Genomic DNA, 19,379 nt, shown 5'->3' on the forward strand with positions numbered 1-19,379 from the left:
GAATAATATAATAAACATCCATTGGTCCGTGAAATATCGACGGTCGTTATGAAGTCCTTGACACAACTCACCTTCAAAACCTGGAAGATTACTACAAAGGCGCTATCAGTGATTTTGTTGTTCAACAAAAGCGTGCCGACTGTGCAATAACCTCGTAGGGAATTAGCTCGTTTGCTGAAGGCAAATGATCCTGGCAAAAGTTCTGTACTGCAGTTCAATATGCGTAAGGCATCAGCACATGGCAAGCTAAACAGACACTTAAAATTTCGGCTGTCAGTATATTAGTGGCAAGGAACGTAAATAAATTCAGAGAAACTATGTTCAAATTACCAATTATTTCAGATCAAAACACAGCCGTAGTATGTTGATGAACACAAGTATTTCCGTACGAATCACGTGGCATCCTGTACTACTGCATAACAATGAATTCACCAACAAATTAGTCGAGAATCGTACGAAAATATAATGAATCCTTCCATGAATGAAGAAGTGATTATATAGTTCGCCAATGAATAGGATGAGCAATGGCACATGTGAATCGAAACGGAATACCTCACAACACAGAGCTTCTTGAATCATATCGCTCGTAATGGTCAATTACAGGCGTGGGTTCCAGACACTAAATAATACGCTAAGGTGCCCTGCACAATCCGTTTTCCACCATGATTCGCAGCTCGTAACAAAATGATGCAGGAAATAAATCTCATTGCTCGTCGTCACATCAATCTTCTCCACAAGGAACATGTGCGGACAAAGCTTGAACATACATACTCAAGCGGCAACTGCCAGCCAGCCTCTTTCCTCTGACTTCCCCACTAGGACTCCCAACTTCAGACCAGGCTAGATAACGACTACTCGTAGCCCATTCGTACACACACCACGCCTCCCCGGGAAATGCGACACTGATCTGCCATAGGCCGAGACAACGTCGCTTGTCTTCATCTCAGAGATCGACTATTGATTACAAAATGTGTTAGCAAACGAATTCGCGAGTTAACAATCGCGGAAAATGGTAAAAGCTAGAACTTGGCATAAGACAAAAGCAACTTTCAATTTTTAAAAACAAAACAATCTTGTCGTCTAGTAAACAATAAAATAAAATAAAAACCTTTTTTCAGACGCAGGATTCTCTGACACGAAATTGTGTCTCACTTTACAAACAATAATACTACAACTCTGATTTTCAATAGAAACTATCACTGGAGAGCTAGCTAATCTTGCATCTAGAGGATTTTACAGAGTAATAGGAACATTTGGCTGAATATGGTTTTTTATATTCATTCCTGCTGGGCTATATTTTGTTTGGTGTAGCTGTACAGCGAAATGGCTTCACGGATCTCGATAATGGCTTTCGAAGAAGTTTTTATAATGTTCGCTACACACTACTGAAATGAGAATATGAGTTCCCTAAAATGCAGTGAATAACATTCCTTTTCTAAAACTGAAATTATTCTCTGAATGTGATTTACACAACGCTCATTTCAGCTGTTCAGAGAAGGTTAGATTTCTTATTCCCATAAAAAGAACTCAACGAAGTTTTTAGCTGGAGCCGAGATGCCTACTCATTAGACCAAAATTTACATGCTTCTGGGCATTTTAAAGCTAATAAAATACTTACAAGAAATTTCTTCTTCTTGTTCACTTCATGGATTAGGTATTTTTGCTCTTTCCATCATCATAGTTGTTCCCAGCGAACCTTTGGTCGTCCTCGGTCTCTTCTTCACCTTCTCGTGTAATTCAGTACTGGCTTGGGATGCCTGGCGTTTTCCTTCTTTGTAAATGACCGGTCCGATTCTGTTATTTAATATTTTATTACGTACTGATCCTATATTTAGTGCTTTCCTAATATCTTCACTTCGTGTCCTATTCGCTCTCACACAACCTCATGAATGTAATTTTTGCAGATTTTATTATACTTAATGTTTTTCTGAGTCAGTACCCACGATTCGCTGCATAAGACGATGTGGGTATAGCCAGTAGTTTATAAAATTTCAGTTTCGTTCCTCACCTAAATTTACTTTTCAGAGTTCTTTCAATGGTCCCAGATATGGCTTGAAATTTGCTTTCTGCTCAATATCCATGTCATTATAAAAGCTGTCGCAGCCGAGATTTTTAAGATTCGAAACTTCCTATAACTTTTTTTTCTTGCACAAAGTTTGATCGGATTGGTTCCGATCCTCTAAAAGCCCAAATTTTCGTTTTATTAACAGAATTTTTAAAATTACATGATTTACATAGATTATCTATAAGGTAGATAGATTTCTGTAACTGCCTCATTCACCTGAATCCTTATTTTATCCTTAGGATGTACAAGAGTGATACTGTTTGATAATTTAATTTCTAAATATTTATTAAAAAGTGTAAGTGATAAGCTATACCCTTGTCTGCATCCTGTGTTTGATAGAATCCCCCCACTCATTTTAATTCCTGTGACTGTGCTAATATTAGACAATTCCCCATTACGAGAGTTAGGTGTGATGGATAGCCCTTATTTGCTAGTGTTTTGCCATAATTTCATTCTGTTTTCACTGTCAAACATCTTCTCGAAATCTATAATGGCGAGACATGTTTTCAAATTGTTCCCTCTTCTTTTATCCATTGCTGTCTAATGGTGAAGACATTGTCCATACATGATTCCCCCGTTCTCAATCCAGTTTGTTCCTCTGTAGCAGACAATATGGGATAGTAATTTGTCTGTTATTTACAATTGTAGTATACATTTTGTATTTTGAACCATGAGACTAACTCTTTTATAATTTTTGTAGTTTTCGTCTCTTCCTATGAATAGACTTTTAAATAGAGTTGTTGATGAAGAGACAGACATTTTCGGATTTTCCCAGCATTTTTTGAGCAGATGTGAGGTTTTTAATTTGAAAATTATACCATTATATTCATTAACTTCAATATTCACTCCACTTTATCATTACAGCATAATTATTTATAATGTTTAACAATTGTTTTAACTTATTAGATTTAACCTTGCAGCATATTGTTCTGATTTATCTATTTGCTTCATTAATTTATATCCAGTTAACTGCCAACTATATACAAAACTCTGTAAGTCACTTTTAAAACATTCCATGCCTCATCGTAAACCTTTCTGGTTACTTTGTTGACATTTTTTCTTTTCTCTTAATATGTTTGCACATACACATCTATACTACGCGCCTACAGTATATGCCGCTTCTTCTGTGCTGTTCCAGACGTGAGTAAATCGCGGGATGAACTATTGCTGGGAAGCCTCTGTGTCAGTTCGAATCTCTCTCATTTTACATTGACGATGTTTTCGGAGGTGTACGTAGGAGGAATCATAATACTGGTTGACTCTCCTACGAATGTACACTCTCGGAACTTTATCTACAGAACATAGCGTGATGCAGAAAGCCTCTCTTGCAGCCTCTGCCACTGGAGGTGGCCGAGGACGTTCATGACGCTTTCGAGCATACTAAATGAACCTGTGAAGAAACACGTTGCTCTTCTCTGAATCTTTCGTATTTCCTCTATCAGTCCTATATAGTACAGGTCCTACACTGACGAGCAATATTCAAGTGTTGGAGGAATGGGCGATTTGTAAGCTACTTTCTTTGTTGATGGACTACGTGGCCTAAAGATTCCTCCACTGAATCTCATTCTGGTATGTGCCTTAAGCTTGATTAATTTTATATGGTCGTTCCACTCCAAGTCGCTCTGTGCGCATACTCCTAGATATTTTATGGCAGTAGCTGTTTCCATTGGCTGTTTTGCAACTGTGTAATCACCATATTAATGATTTTCCTGGCTTTGTATTCGCAATACATTTCATTTTTTTATGCTGAGGGTCGACTGCCAGTCCCAGTATCAGGTGTCGATCTTCTGCAGGCGTTCCTGCACTAAGCCGCAATTTTCAATCTTGCGACTTCTCTGTATACAACAGCATCATCCACGAATATCCTCCTGGAACTTCTGACGTTATCTGAAGACTCATATTTGTTCAGAAAAATGTACTCATTTGCTAGAGACTTTCCAGTCTAGTCACACGATTGGTCGGGTATTCTGTACGCTCTTGTTCATCAGGCGACAGGTTCCAGGTTTTTGAGACAACGGCCTTCTGACTGGTTTGATGCAGCCCTCAGCGAATCCATATCCTGTCCCACACTCTTCATTTCTGAGTAGCACTTGCAACCTAAGTCGTCAGGTATCTGCTGAATGTTCCAATCTCTGCCTACCTCTACAGCCTTTGCTTTGTACAGCTCCCTCTAGTACCATGAGGTCAGTCCCTGGTATCTTAACAGATATCCTGTCATCCTGTCTCTTCTCTTTGTCAGTGTTTTCCACATATTCTTTTCCTCTCCGATTCTGTGCAGAACCTATTCATTTCTTACCTCATTAGTCCAGCTAATTTTCAACGTCCTTCTGTAGCACCACATCTCAAATGCTTCGATTTTCTTCTCTTCCGGATTTCCTACAGTCCATATTTCACTACCACGCAGTGCTGAGTTCCAAACGTACATCCTCATAAATTTCATCCTCAGATTAATGCCTATGCAGTAGATTTCTCTTGACCGGGAATGTCACATTTTTCTGTGTTTTCTGTGCTAGTCTGATTTTGGTGTCCTCCTTGCTACGTCCGTCTTTGGTCATTTTACTGCCTAGGTAGCAAAACTCCTAAACTACATATACTTCGTGATCATCAGTCCTGATGTTAAGTTTCTCGCTGTTCTCATTTCTGCTACTTCTCATTACCTTTGTCTTTCCTCGGTTTACTCGCAAACCATATACTGTACTCATTAGAATGTTCATTCTCTTCAGTAGATTACGGAATTCTTCTTCAGTTTCACTCAGGATAGCAATGTCATCAGCGAATCTTACCATTGATATCCTTTAACCATGAATTTTAGTTCCACTCCTAATTCTTCTCCTATTTCCATCATTGCTTCTTCGATATACAGATTGAAAACTACTCCCCTGACTTACGCACTTTTTAATCCGAGTACTTCGTTTTTGGTCGTCCATTCTTATTATGCCGTCTTGGTTCTTGTACATATTGTATATTACCCGTCTCTCCTAATAGCCTAAATCTATTTTCCTCAGAATTTCAAACATCTTGCGCCGTTTTACATTATAGAATGCATTTTTCTGGTCGAGAAATCCTATGTACGTGTCTTGACTTACTATTGTTTCCATTATCAACAGTAAACGTCAAAATTTCCTGTCTGGTGCCGTTACGTCTCCTAAAGTTAAACTTATTTTCGTCTAACACAATCTGATGGAGTGTTCTCTATCCATTCTGGCTTATTTGACTTAAGTCTGCCAAAGCTCTTTCAAATTCGGGTTTTAGTACTGGATCCTCTTTCTCATCTAAATCGACTCCTGTTTATTCTTCTATCACATCGGACAAATCACCCCCCCCCCCCCCCCCCCGCATAGTGGCCTTCAATGTACTGTCTCCACCTGTCCGCTCCCTCCACTGCATTTAACAGCGGGATACCCGTTGCACTCATGATGTTACCATACTTGCTTTTAATCTGACCGAGCGTGGTTTTCACTTTTCTATATGCTGAGTCAGTCCTTCCGACAGCCATTTCTTTTTCGAATTCCTCACATTTTTGCAGTCATTTCCTCTTAGCTTCGCTGCACTTCCCTTTCGTTTCTTTCCTCTGCAATTCGTATCTCTATATTCCTGAATTTCCCAGAACATATCTGTACTTCCTTTTTTCAGCTATCATGTGAAGTATTTCTTCTGTTATCCATCGTATCTTTGCGGTTACCTTCTTTGAAACATTATTTTTCTTTGCAAATTCTGCGATTACCATTTTTAAAAGCATCCGTTCCTCGTCAACTGTACTATCTACTGAGCTATTCCTTATTGATGTTCCTATATCCTTAGATATATAGGTCTTAGATATATAGGGCTATAGTTTTGCGATTTTGTTCGACACCTGTTCTTGAAAACGGAAATGACCTGTGGTTTTTATCCAATCATTAGTAACATTTCGCTTCTCTAGCGAGCTACAGCACACTGCTGCAAGATGTAGGGCAATTTCTTTCGATTACTCTGTGTCTAATCGGTTTCGTATCTCGTCAGGCCCAAAGATCTTTCTTCTGTTGAGCGATTTCAGAGACTCTTCTATTCCTTGGTCACTTATTTCGATACCGTTTTAAGGGAGAAACTCATGTGATATAGCTGCATTATTTTGTGAATAAATCTTGTATGCTTTCAGTCTTCCCTAGATTGCTGGTTGTATTTCTCCATTTCATTTTTCTTCAGATTTCCTTTTTTGATCTCTCTCTTCTTTCCCAAAATTTCATCTGCAGTTTTATTGATTGTCTTGTTTATTTCTCAGTTATTTATTTGTGCCTCCATCAGTGGATGTTCCCTTTAGATTATAAGTATACTTTCCTACAGATTCCTTTAACTTTCTTCCTGTACGAGATACACTTTAGACACTTTTCTATTTTCTCGTTTGTGTTTTGACTTCTTTTTCCTCGATTTTCCGATTATTTGAATTTTAAAGTTACGAACTAGTGGTCCTCTGTCACTACAACATATTATTCCATGGAACTTAACTTCTTCTAACTATTATGTAATCGATTAATAATCTATAACCTTGACTACTCCATCTAAATCTAGCAAAATCTTTCTTGGGAAAATAGGCATTTGATCGTCTGAGCTGGTGGAAAGTTGAAAATTACCTTAATTTTTGTCCAATTTCATTTGTTCTTACTTATCCGAAAGTCCTCACAACATTAGGAACAGTTATTTTGCCCACTAGATCATTTAGGTCTCCCTTAATAATCGGTTGGTCACTCTTGATACATTTGCCTACTACGGACTGTAGTACTTCATGGAACTGTCTTTTATCATCTTTTTCCCTTCTTGATCTATTTTAAATCGTGCTATTGTCATTCTATCATTTATGAAGGAATAACTTTCTAATTTCTTGTAGTAGGTACTTTTGAATTATTAATATGGTTACGACATGCCGAAATCTTTCTTTCTGATCTACTCCACTATATATCACTGTGTACTGGTTCAAATATTTGGTTCCTTTTCTTTTTGGTTTCAGTTATAGTAACTATATTTATGTATTTCCTCTCTAGTTCATCTTCCAACTCTTACTCTTTCGTATTTATAACTCTCACATTCCATGAATGCTACCTGTGCTTTGAAGTGTAAATGTTGCATCAGAGAACTAATAATAAAACATTAGCTAATAATCAGAGTAGCACCATCCATCTTTGTTCCACATTACGATCTATCTAATTACTGACTGCCTAATTTTCAAATCCCCGTTGAAGATATTTCGTTGTTGAAAACAAGTGAAGACTGACACCATTCAATAATATTACTGTATCACAGCACAATGAATTGGTACTTTCTTAGTATCATTCATGGTCCTGAATATTCATAACTGCCCTTAGATGATCATTGTCCACAGTCAAATGCGTGCAATTTTGAAAAGTTTTAAAACAAAGCCCTTAAATCATGTAATTTCAATAGTGATTACTCTGATGACTCGCACATGCACTAGACACAATTAACGACTCCCATTTCGGATGTAATTATTATATGATTCTACATACAATACCTTATCAAGAAGATAGTTTTAAATCTGTTGAAACCATGGTCAAGGTTTAACAATCCTATATTTTGATACTGGTTGATTGTTATTGCAAATCCACTGTAGCATTTCTCTGCCTTTCAAATGTCTGTATGAAATTCCGTTAGTTGAACTCAAGAAGGGAGGGACCACGTGGAACGCCTGAAGCATGTTAACGTTTCTCTATGTTATTTATTTATTTTTAGTCGAGTCTAGACACATTTTGGACTGACAGAGTAGTCTTCAGTCGCAAGGACGCAGGTAAACTTACAAATCTACCTACAACCATCTCTTCTGTTAATTGTCGTCGTATTGGGTTTGTTAGAATCTGAAATTACAGTTGGGAATATTATTGTATCCTCGTGGTGCCAATGCAACAAAATAAGGAGCCATATGCGTGGTGAGATTGTGCTGATGTGTGAGAGAAAGAAATGCACCCCTTCCAAAATGGAAATGTGTGGGACATTGTTGTAATGAAAATAAAAGAAATCACTTGATCAATTATGACTGTTTAAAACTTTTCTTCCTTGGCAGAAAGTGGCTGAAGTGCCTTTATTAAAGAGTGAAACGATCGCGCAGCGCCGAAGATAAGGCCGGTGATTTGCATCTCGCTAACGCAGTGGATGCGACCGTAACGCAATTATTCCGAGTGTCGGAGACAGGCGTCCAAGGCGCCGGCGACGGGCCACCTGCATACATTGAAGTGATAACAAAGTTAGCAGCCGCAGCCGTGCGGAGCGCCCCCCACCCCTCGCCGCACTGGCCACTCTCCTGGTTTGCCGCCCACCAAAGGCGGCCGCAGATTTAGCCGGACTGCCACCGGAAGGAGGCCGAGGGGGGCGCCGCGCCCCTTGATGCTGTGCCCTGCGTACGGATTACTTCCCGACCTCCGGTGCTCGTAAGACCAGACACTGGTTCATCCCTTTTCACTTTGTGACGTTCTCCCACCTGGCATGTACAATTAACCAAGTGATTATGAGAAATTACGGTGAGGTGACAAAAGTCATGAGATACCTCCTAATACCGTGTCGAATGTCTTTTTTCCCGGCATAGTGCACCACCTACACGTGATATAGATTGAATATCTCGCTGTAAGTCCTCTGCAGAGAAACTGAGACCTGCTGCCTCACAATCTGTCGATAAGTGTGGAAGGGTTGCTGGTGCAGAATTCTGTGCACGAACTGACCTCAGAGTTATATCCCAGAAATGTTCGGTGAGATTCATGTCGGCCTTTCTGGATGGCCAAATCAGACTCTCAATTGTCCTTCAAACCTATCAGAAACAATTGCGGCCTGGTGACAAGGCGTATTGTCATCCATAAAACACCAATGGCATTTTCTGAAAATGAAGTCTATGAATGGCTGCAAATGGTCTCCATGCAACTGCAAATAACCTTTTCCAGCCAATGATCGTTTCTGTGGACAAGAAAACCCAGTCCAGTCCATGTCAATACAGTGTACACCATTTTGGAGCCACCATCAGCTTGCCCAACGCCTTGTTGACGTCTTGGGTTCATGGCTTCGTGGTGTCTACGCCACGCTCTAAACCTACCATTAGCTCTTACCAAGTTAAAGCGGGCCACCTTTCTGCAGTCGACTAGAGCCCAACTGATGCGGCCACGATCCCATGAGAGGAGCTGCTGGTAATCTCGTGCTGTTAGTAAAGGCGTCGGTCGTGCGGTTATTTCACTCCGTGTCAACTGTTAGCCTACGGTCGCTGGTTCGAATCCTGCTTCGGGCATGGATGTGTGTGATGTCCTTAGGTTAGTTAGGTTTAAGTAGTTGTAATGTCTCTTGCAGCGGTTTCTCCGCGATATTTTCTGAAATTTTATAAATTATATAACTCAGTACATATCTCGAAATATCTCTTCTCATTTTACCGATTCCTAAACTTTAATATACGATGATTATCAATGCAAAGTATTTCAAGCCCTATTATTCCTTGGAGCGTCCAATTACTCCATGGAATAGCTTCTCTGCTATCTATGTTTTCTCTTATGAAAAGAATGAAGGTGTGCTTGCCGATTAGCCGTGAAAGAACGAAGATGTATATGTATGTATTGTTGGGCTAGTCGCCATCTTGACGAGATTCTGTATGAGAAGGAATTTAATACATGAACTAAACTAAAATAAGTGTGTTCGCGTATTATTTAACTGATTATTATTGACAGTGTCTGCTTACTACGCTGTGTTGCACGGGATCAGTGGGGAACGTCTGATTTACACTGGACGAACCTGCCGTTTTGTATGCTCAAGATATCCAGTTTATTACTTCCAATAAATAGGCTAACACGGTCTTACCAGCAGATCTCCGGCCTTCCTCATGTGATCACCGAAAGTTAATAATTATTACAAATGTTTTTAGCAGATCGACTGACAATTTTCGTCGCACCGAGACTTCGAAATTGCTTCACTGAATTATGGAATTGAAGTTGAGCTCAATTTAATCAGGATAGAACAGTATTGAACTGTGTGAATGTGATAAGCCTGCTTTGTAAATGAAAATTCCCTTAATATACGCATGTTTTGTACTATCCTGATCAGTGAAGCTAAATCAGGCCGGTGCGACAGAGGTTTTTAAATTTTAGATCCCACAAAAATATTAAATAGTTCTAAGTTAGAGGGGACTGATGACCTCAGATGTTAAGTCCCATAGTGCTCAGAGCCATTTGAACCATCAGCTGTTAGCATAACCCTTCGCGAAATTCGCTGCAGTCGGTCGTTAATTGAAGGCCATCGGCCAGTGCATGGTGAGAGGTACAGACTGAAATTTTATATTCTCGGCACACTCGTGACACTGTGAATCTCGGAATACTGAATTCCTTGACAGTTTCCCAAAAGAATGTCACATCCGTGTAACTGCAACTACCATTCTGTGTTCAAAGCCTGTTAATTCCTGTCTGGTAGCCGTGATCACATCCAATGTAAATACAGTCTACACCTTTATGGAGCCACCTCCGACTTTCACAATGCCCCTTGCACGTCAATTACCTGAGTAGAAATGACACTTTCGCTAATGCAAGCCCTTTTATACCTTGTGTACGCGATACTACCGCCATCTGTATATGTGCATATTTCTATCCCATGACTTTTATCACCTGGTTGCATCGCTCACTCTGGTGCCTAAGACACTTTTGAAATGTACAGGTATGGAAATCTTTCGGATGATACTAACATTCGCATGTTGTGTCATTGCCAAGAACAGTGGATCGATGTGACTTAGACCATTTTTAGAAATAACTACTGCAGTATACTAAAGAAGGTAAGTAAACGAAATACGCATTGAGACGAACAAAAATGAGACTGTTATTAATAGACAGTAAATACACTGAAGTCACCGATAATCATTTTTCTTCCTGGATATTACAAACTACAAATTAGAAGTCACAAAGCTAAAATAGAACTTTAACAAAACAAACCTCCTATAACACTCTTGTCTGTTACTAACAGAGTCTTAGAACATACTCAGGGCTTAAGCTGCAACTGATGTAATTCTCCCTGCTGAAGATTCACCTTACCTTCAACTACACTTGAACCACAGACGAAACCGAGACTCATTGTTTACTTCACTGTAGCCACGAAAAATTCTATCTAGGATATGTTACTTCCAACACCGTCAAAAAATCCGTCATGAGAAACAGATCAGAAGCTATTAAATATGATGGGATCAAAGTCAAAATGGCGAAGCTTATTATTGATGTGCTACTGCCTCCTATAAAAGATATGTTCATTCACTCGTTAAACACAAGTATTTTCCTTGCGGTCTGGAAAAGGAACTAGCTAAGCCACTACCAAGAATGGAAGTTGCTACAGCACCCAAAAGTTACCGACCAACTGACATTCGTCCTGCACTGTCCAATGTCTAAGAACAAACATTGCACGACCAGCTAATGAACTACAAACAACCTACTTGGCCTATCATTCACTTTTGTGTTTCTGTTAGTAACGAAATTTTGTAAGCGCCACTTTTTATAAAGTAATGGTGATTTATAAATAACACAAGTACTTTTACTGTACTAAATCTGTAAAACAGAGTTACAACTAGTTAAAGCATATAATAATAACTTCTCACCAAATAATTTATGTCAAAATTTAATCAAACCTTGATGTAAATTATTTTAACACCCCGAGTACCTACAGCCGACAATGAAATCTCGAACGCCCACTAGTAGGCGGTAAGGATCTAGTTGTCTACCACTGTATTAGACAAATACCAATAAGGATTCTGTAAACACCACAGCATTACATCCGCGCTAAAAAAGGCAACAGATGATCTAACGCCTGCCATGTGTTCACAAGAGGAAACTGTCATGCGGTTCTTAGACTTCAGAAAAGCATGTGACACTGTCGACTTCGACATTTTGCTACCGAACTTAGCAGCCTAATTCTCTCACCAAGTAAAGTACTGTGCTTCCGCTTATACCTGAAATCTTGCCAACACTGCGTTATGTCCAGCACCTTGGAGGCAGGAACTATCAGACGCCTCACAGAGTTCGGTGTTAGGTCCTGTACTCTCTTCATTTTATTTAAATGATGTATCATCACTTTTTTCCTACTGCAGATACCAGTTGTACGCTGACGACCTCCTGTAGAATGTGCAAAACCAACAAACCTTATGACAGTTATCGAGAATCTCAATGCCGATGTGAGTTTGCTATGAAAGTTGGCGCAAGACATAGTGTTAAATCCCAATGCATCCAAAAAAAACCGATCGTAACAGGTAGGTCATTATAGGGACATTATCCCGAAATCTCAGGCATGCTTACCATCTGTAATCCTGTCGAAGTCTTTATCAGTAGCAGGAACCCAACTCGACGAATGCACAGCCTCCCGTATTATATTAGAGAACTGAATAACATCTCGAGCTTCAGAAGACAGTTAATGACATGTACTCTAAAGCAACGACTAGTAAAATATTAACTTTCACGGCCGCAAATGTCAAATAATAAAATGTTCCGGTCTATTATGCCGTGGTTGAAAGGATTTAACCTTGAAATGCAAAATTTAGGCCCCGTCTGCGGACAACATTTTCAAGGGGGATCGTAGCTTCTTTGAACGTCGGATTCACACTCTTGCTCGCTACTCACTAAAGCAAAATTTCGCTTCGGCGTACTTCCGCGCAGTGGCGTGTCATCTCATGTTATGAATGCGTGAGCGCAATTAGCCGTTATCGACTGCCATCGTCCGCTGTTGTTATCACCCCATGGTGGAAGACTGGAGCTACCTCCCACAACAAAATTGAAGGAGCATAAAAAGGATGGCCGGTAGAGGAAGGAAAATCTGCAAACAAGAGCTGCTTGATGCAGAATTAAAACATCTCATCAATGCATTTCTCAAGAATGGTTATTCGTTGCTAAAGCGTGAAGAGAGTTAAGACCACTGCGTATGTACCATAGTTATGCTCAAGCGCCGGTGAAATCGTGTTTCCCTGCCGTTCATTAAGGGCGTTTCTGATTGCACAGGAAAAATCTTGAAAAGCAGAACATCACGGTAACATATAAATTCATCCGGAAGATAAAAGATCACCTAAAATCGACCAAGGATGGTCGCCAACCCCAGGAAAAAGTTGGAATTTCTATGATTCCGTGTAGTTGTGTGGAGTTGTACGTGGGTACTACAAAAGGAACAGTCAATAAACGGCTAGAAGAGCATAAGGGCAACTGCAGAAAAGGGGAGATGGACAGATCAGCTGTTGCGGAACATGCTTTACAGGCAGGAGACCACCTCTTTCATATTGATAGGACTCAAGTACTGACAGCTTCAAGCGGATAACATGAAAGATTATACAGAGAAGCGGGAGAGACTGTAAAACGCCCCAGGACATTCTGTAGGAAGGAGGAGGGTTTGAAACTGAATGACATCTGGATTCCGGTGCTGAAGATGTGTACCAGTCTTCCACCATGCCGTGATAGCACCGGTGAAGGATGGCAGTCGACAAAGGCCAATTGCGCTTGCGCATTCAAAATACGTGACATCACGCCACTGCTCGGAAGCACTCGAAAGCGGAATTTTTCTGTTGTCAGTAGGGAGCCAGGATGTGAATCGGGCATTCAAAGGAGGTACTATCCCCCTTGAAAATGTTGTCCGCAGATGGAGACGAAACGTCAGGTTTTAAGGTGAAATTCATTCGACCACGGCATAATAGTCAGGAATTTTATTTACTGTGACTGTCATTATTGTTATTATTGTCATTATATTACTGTTATCATTATTGTCACTAATACTATCAACAGATACAGTAGAACAAGCACAGCCAGAAGTAACTTTATTAATTTGTAGTCATTATTATTTACCCCCGCTGCCACTTCAGACACTCAAATGATTTTAATAATGCTTGCCATATTAAAATTTTCATTTTTGCGGAAACTATTATATAAAAAATTTATTGTGTATGTGAAACGCTTGTTCCGTGGGAGATAGGGCTTTATTTACCTAATATGATCAAGATAAATAAATAAATAGCGGAATGTAATAACTTACCAGTAGGTCATTGAACAAATTAACTATCAAATAAATCTATTTCATAAACTCAACTTTCAGCAGCCCATGGATGCTGGTAATATGGTCTATTTGGAATTTCTAGACTATATAAAGGCTTTGTTCAGTACAGTATTGACGTCTTGGCTAGTTTGAGGCCCAAGAGAGAGAGGCCACCGCTTGGGGCGTCAGACAGAGATAGTTGCCGGAGGTGCCAAAACTGTAATACATCTATGCACGCATAGAAGTGTATCACACATAGTAGCAGCCACTTGGGACACCAACCTGAGAGCGCCACCCAACACCAAGATATCAATACAGTACAAATCACAATTAGTATCGAAAGCTGTCGTGGGTGAGATTGTACAATGGGAAAGTGGGGAGGGGTGAGGGTGCGGGGAGGGGACGGGAGAGGGATGGCGGGGGTCAAATGAGAAGTCACTAGTGTGTCACTTTTCGAACCGGCCCTACTTGGACGTCTAACCATGTCTGCGCCTGGACGAGAAATTTCATCACAGCCCGGACACGAGACAAGATCCTGCATGAGCCACCACCTACAGACAGAGGAGCAGTATCTGGCGTAACCTCAGAATTCGATTTATACTTAGCGTAAACATTACATTTACTTTCAGATAGTTTTTCTTATACGATATAGTGACTCATCGGCTGTTGATAACTGTTTCCAAAATAGTTATGTTTTATTTTTGAGTACGTGTGCGTCCTAAGATCTTAATATGGCACGAAGTACAAAAAATTTTAGACACTTGTTAAGTCAATATTTTTGAAAATTAGATTGCTTCACTCGTAAAAGATAGGCATTTGAGAGTTGTACACCATTCGATATTATTGATATGGATATGGACGGCATTTTTTTTTATTTACTGACTTGAATTACACTCTCATACCTTTAAATCGCGTGTATACAAATTAAAGAAATAAATGTACATAATATTCACAATAGTTACTTGTATTCACATACCAATAATCTTTGATTGTATCTCAGATACAAAAAGTTTTAGGGATACTGAAAAAATCTGCTGAATAGAAGGAAAAATATTTTACGACTCACGGTAGAGACTCACAGTAGAGAGACGCTCGTTCAACTTTGGTGTCACCTATTACGGATTATTGTCTACAGATACCATCATTTTAAATGATTTTTTCGTTATTTACATCCCTTCCAATTGTTTATGTTAACTGGCATCCTATATTTATGGATTGCTTGGGGAAAGAGCAGCCCACGGGTGTTGAATTTAAGAAACTCTGGTGAACAACCATGAAACACACTCTTATCATCGACTATTATCAACCTAGGACCGAACCAAGGGCAATTACTGTCACCAAATCATCTAAGTTTCTGTGAGCACATGCCAACTGAGCTGCTGAAGAAAGCACCTAATAAGACGACAAATCATTTGCAAAATAGTCATCATGTCAAGGTAACGGTACAATTTATCGAAAATTTTTGAGTATTTTGCAGCGAACGCAAAGTTTGTATCTCAGGTTCCAGGTGGGAGGATAATGGCCGGCTCTTGTACGGCTCTTGTGGATGCGTATGAATAACATAGTGTTAGAACTCCACGAAATATCAGATTGACACAAACACTGACTAATACCTTGCAGATAAATGTAAGGCTACATACACTATGAATTATGAAAATCAGTAATAACTTAGTCAGTAATAATGAGTCTGAACAAGACGTGATATACAATTTTTTTGGAGTAAAAATGTCGAAAGGGAAGCTGAGGAAAGTTATCACAAGCTCCGTCGTTTACAAGCATAATGTACTGATCGACTCAATGAAAAATTAATATCCTGTAGTATACTTTTATGAGATGTACTGGAACACTGCTGAAACGTGTGGAAACCATAGTGTTTCGGTTTGAAAACATACGCTTACAAAAATGGTGGAAAAGATGAAACTCTTCACTGCCTCATCATAGAGGTTACAAAAATGCAGAAGGATATTGCAAGAACGTACGTAGAAAATCGCAAAAAGGAGCAGAGCTAAGAAAATTCCTCAGTTAATACGTTTACAGCCAGCACAGACCACGAGCATAAAATGAAGTTAGCAACTGGTTACACGTAAACGTACAATCAGTCGCTCTTCTCATGCTCCGTGACAGAATAACACAACATAAAATTAAATACACGGTATGACAGAACGTATCGTCTGCCTTTTAGCGAACCGCAAAGCATAGACGAGTTTTCACGTGTCGAATTTTACAATTTCTGAGATTAAAGATTTGTTAATACACATCTACATCCAATACCACTGCTTTAAGTAGCCTGATACGTTCTCTGGGCAGTTTAGAGGGTGAAAATTCGCTACAGTAATTATTTCTTCTGAGGAAAGTGTCTGCTTAGGCACCATCTGAAACGAACACAGGAGTAGCCACACACTTTCCGGATTATGGAGTGCAAAGTTGTAGCGTTAATGGGCAGCACACTTTGGTAGTTGCATCTACTGGCTGTTCTGTGCCGGGATATGCCTAAAGTAATTAGTAGAATGGAAGAATCTATCGTGGTCATATGGATGTCTTCTGTGTCCTTTCAACTGCCTGGGAGTCTGCGTTTAAGTCCTCTCCATCCTTGTGTTTAATACACCGCCACATAAAGTGATAGTAAATCAGCATGTACTGGCTCAAGAGAAGAATTAAAACGAGAAGGAAGAAATTCTTCAAATGTTTGGAAAGATGCACACAACTATTCTGAAGACAGAAGAGTAATGTACATGAATCAACGAATGAGGGTAGAGATGAACAGAAACGTAAAGCCAAAATTGAGAAGAGGTAAGACAAGGACTCTCATCATCACATCATTTGTTTAAAGAGTTTCTTGCGGTAGTGATTTTTCTAAGCAACGGTGTTTAATATGCAGCAGTATACCAAAAAAAAGCCTTTTCCATGCTGCGCACTAATCTTATCATACTCTCAGGCGCAAATCATATTTTTAACAAGCCATATTGAGGGGCTGTCCAAGAACACTGCAAGATATTTTCTTTATTACCCATTGGTTATCGTTTTAAAAACTGACCCTGGAAGTTTTTTGAAGTGAAACAGAGAAGTACTTACAATAAAGCATTTAATTAATTATTGCGAAACCATACAGTTTTCCCTCGCATGGAAAGCTTTGTGTAGTCTCTTTACTTTCATAACAAAACGTTTAAACTGCTCTCTTATTTCTCCCGATTGCCATTTGTTTTTGTAAATGTTACCGCCTACCTTTTTATTTTTTCATTTCAACCGTTTTGATTGTGTGGGTGGGTAGGTGGGTGGGTGTGTGCGCGTGATTTAAATTAGCTTTGGAAAGGAATGGGGTCTGTGATGATGTATTGGGATGTTTGTCTGTTATATAATTAGTTAGTGTAAACAGCACGTGTTTTGTCATATTCACTTGAGAATTTAGTAGTAGTTTCTTTTCTGCTTTTTTTTCTACAATAAAAATTTTTCTTGTAAAATTATCAGATGTAATTTATAATTTAATCCAACTATTTTCAGGTCTTTCTCTTTTGTAGTTCCTTTGTGATTAATTTATCTAAAGTATTCTACAAACTTTGGGTGGCTTATTCAATATTTTCAGGCTGTGATATCTTCGTTCCCTCGGTTGTCAAATGTTCTACCGGTTAGTTCTCTATACCATCCATCACAAGTTGTGTGGTTCTTGGCATACTTCTGTCTTGTGGGAGATGTCTGTGTCCCTTATTACCTTTGGAATGAGCTTTTGGACTGAACTGCCTTTTTTGAACTATATCTTTATGCCTATCCTTTTGAAAATAATTGTTAGTTTATTTGTGAGTTCGGTTTATGTCATTTTGCGCCACCTTGAATTCCGTTTTTATTGTCATGTATGGTTCTGTCATCGTTCCTTCGTCACTGTGTGGGATTTTGTGTTGTTATAGTTTTTGGCTGTATTTGTGTTGTATTTATTGACGAGTTGTTAATTTTGTTACTGCTGCAGTTTGTTTGTTTAACCCTTTCATCGCAAAAGTTCTGAGCGTTCTAAAAGGTCATATCTGGAGTTAAAATGAACGGAATTCCCGCTTACTGTAAAACATTAGCAGATGATACTGCCTTAAGTGCTAAAAGTGATAAAAGATAACAGTATATTTTCTAAATTCTCAACATTTATGAAAAGTATGAACGTTAATTGATAATGAAAACACAGTAACTATGTTGCTGAGCAACTCTAAAATAAGTAGGACACCTGACTTCAAAACTGCAAAGAATAAAATAGAGAACATATCTAAATTCTGTTTGGGCACATTAATTACAGCATACAACAGATGCAGCATGATAATAGGAAAAAGGATTGCAACCGCTAAAAGAATTCTCGACGAAAGAAAGTCGTTTTGTGTACACTTCCATCAACGATTTTAGAAATTCTGATGGAATGTTATCTATCGTTTCTGCCTTTTTTAATCTTGAGTCCGCAAAGCTCTCTTAATTTTTGATTCTAATATTGGATACCATATCTTTTCTAAATCGACTCCTGTTTCTTCTTTTATCACATGAAATAAATCTGCTCCTTCATAAAGGGCTTCATTGTGTTCTTTCCACCAATCCGCTAGCTCCTCTGTATTTAACAGCGAAATTCCCGTTGCACTCTTAATGCTACCACCCTTGCTTTTAATTTCACCGAAGACTGTTTTGATTTTCGTATATGCTGAGTTAGTCCTTCCGTCAATCATTTTTATTTCAATTGCTTCACATTTTTTTTATGTAGCCATTTCGTCTTAGCTTCCCCACACTTTCTATTTATTTCATTGTTCAGCTACTTATATTTATGCATTCGTGAATATCTCTGAATATTTATGTTCTTTCTTCTTTCATTGATGAACTGAAGTATTTCTTCTGTGTATGTGAATTCCTAAGGGACGAAACCACTAAGATCATCGGTCCCTAGACTTATACACTACTTAAACTAACTTGTGCTAAGAACAACACACACACCCATGCCCGAGGAAGGACTCGAACCTCCGGCGGAGGAGCAGCGCAATCCGTGAAATGGCACCTTAAACCACATGGCCATTCCGCGCGGCTAGATTTTCTTCTCCCTTTGCGTACTGTCTTACCCTTTCAATATACTCATGTACTTTCTCTATCTCTTCATCATATGTTTCCATCGTTGGCATGTATGCCTGAACTATCATCGTCGGTTTGATTTGCTCTCGATTCTGATAAGAAAACCCCCATCACTGAACTGTTCACAGTAACACACCTTCTGCCCTAGCTTCTTTTTCATAACGAATCCTCCTCCCAAATGTTTTTTATTCCAGTCTTTGAACACAATCTCAATTCTTTAGTCGATAACCGGTTTCAG

Source organism: Schistocerca serialis, chromosome 6, assembly GCF_023864345.2.
Source record: "Schistocerca serialis cubense isolate TAMUIC-IGC-003099 chromosome 6, iqSchSeri2.2, whole genome shotgun sequence".
Classification (NCBI taxonomy): domain Eukaryota; kingdom Metazoa; phylum Arthropoda; class Insecta; order Orthoptera; family Acrididae; genus Schistocerca; species Schistocerca serialis.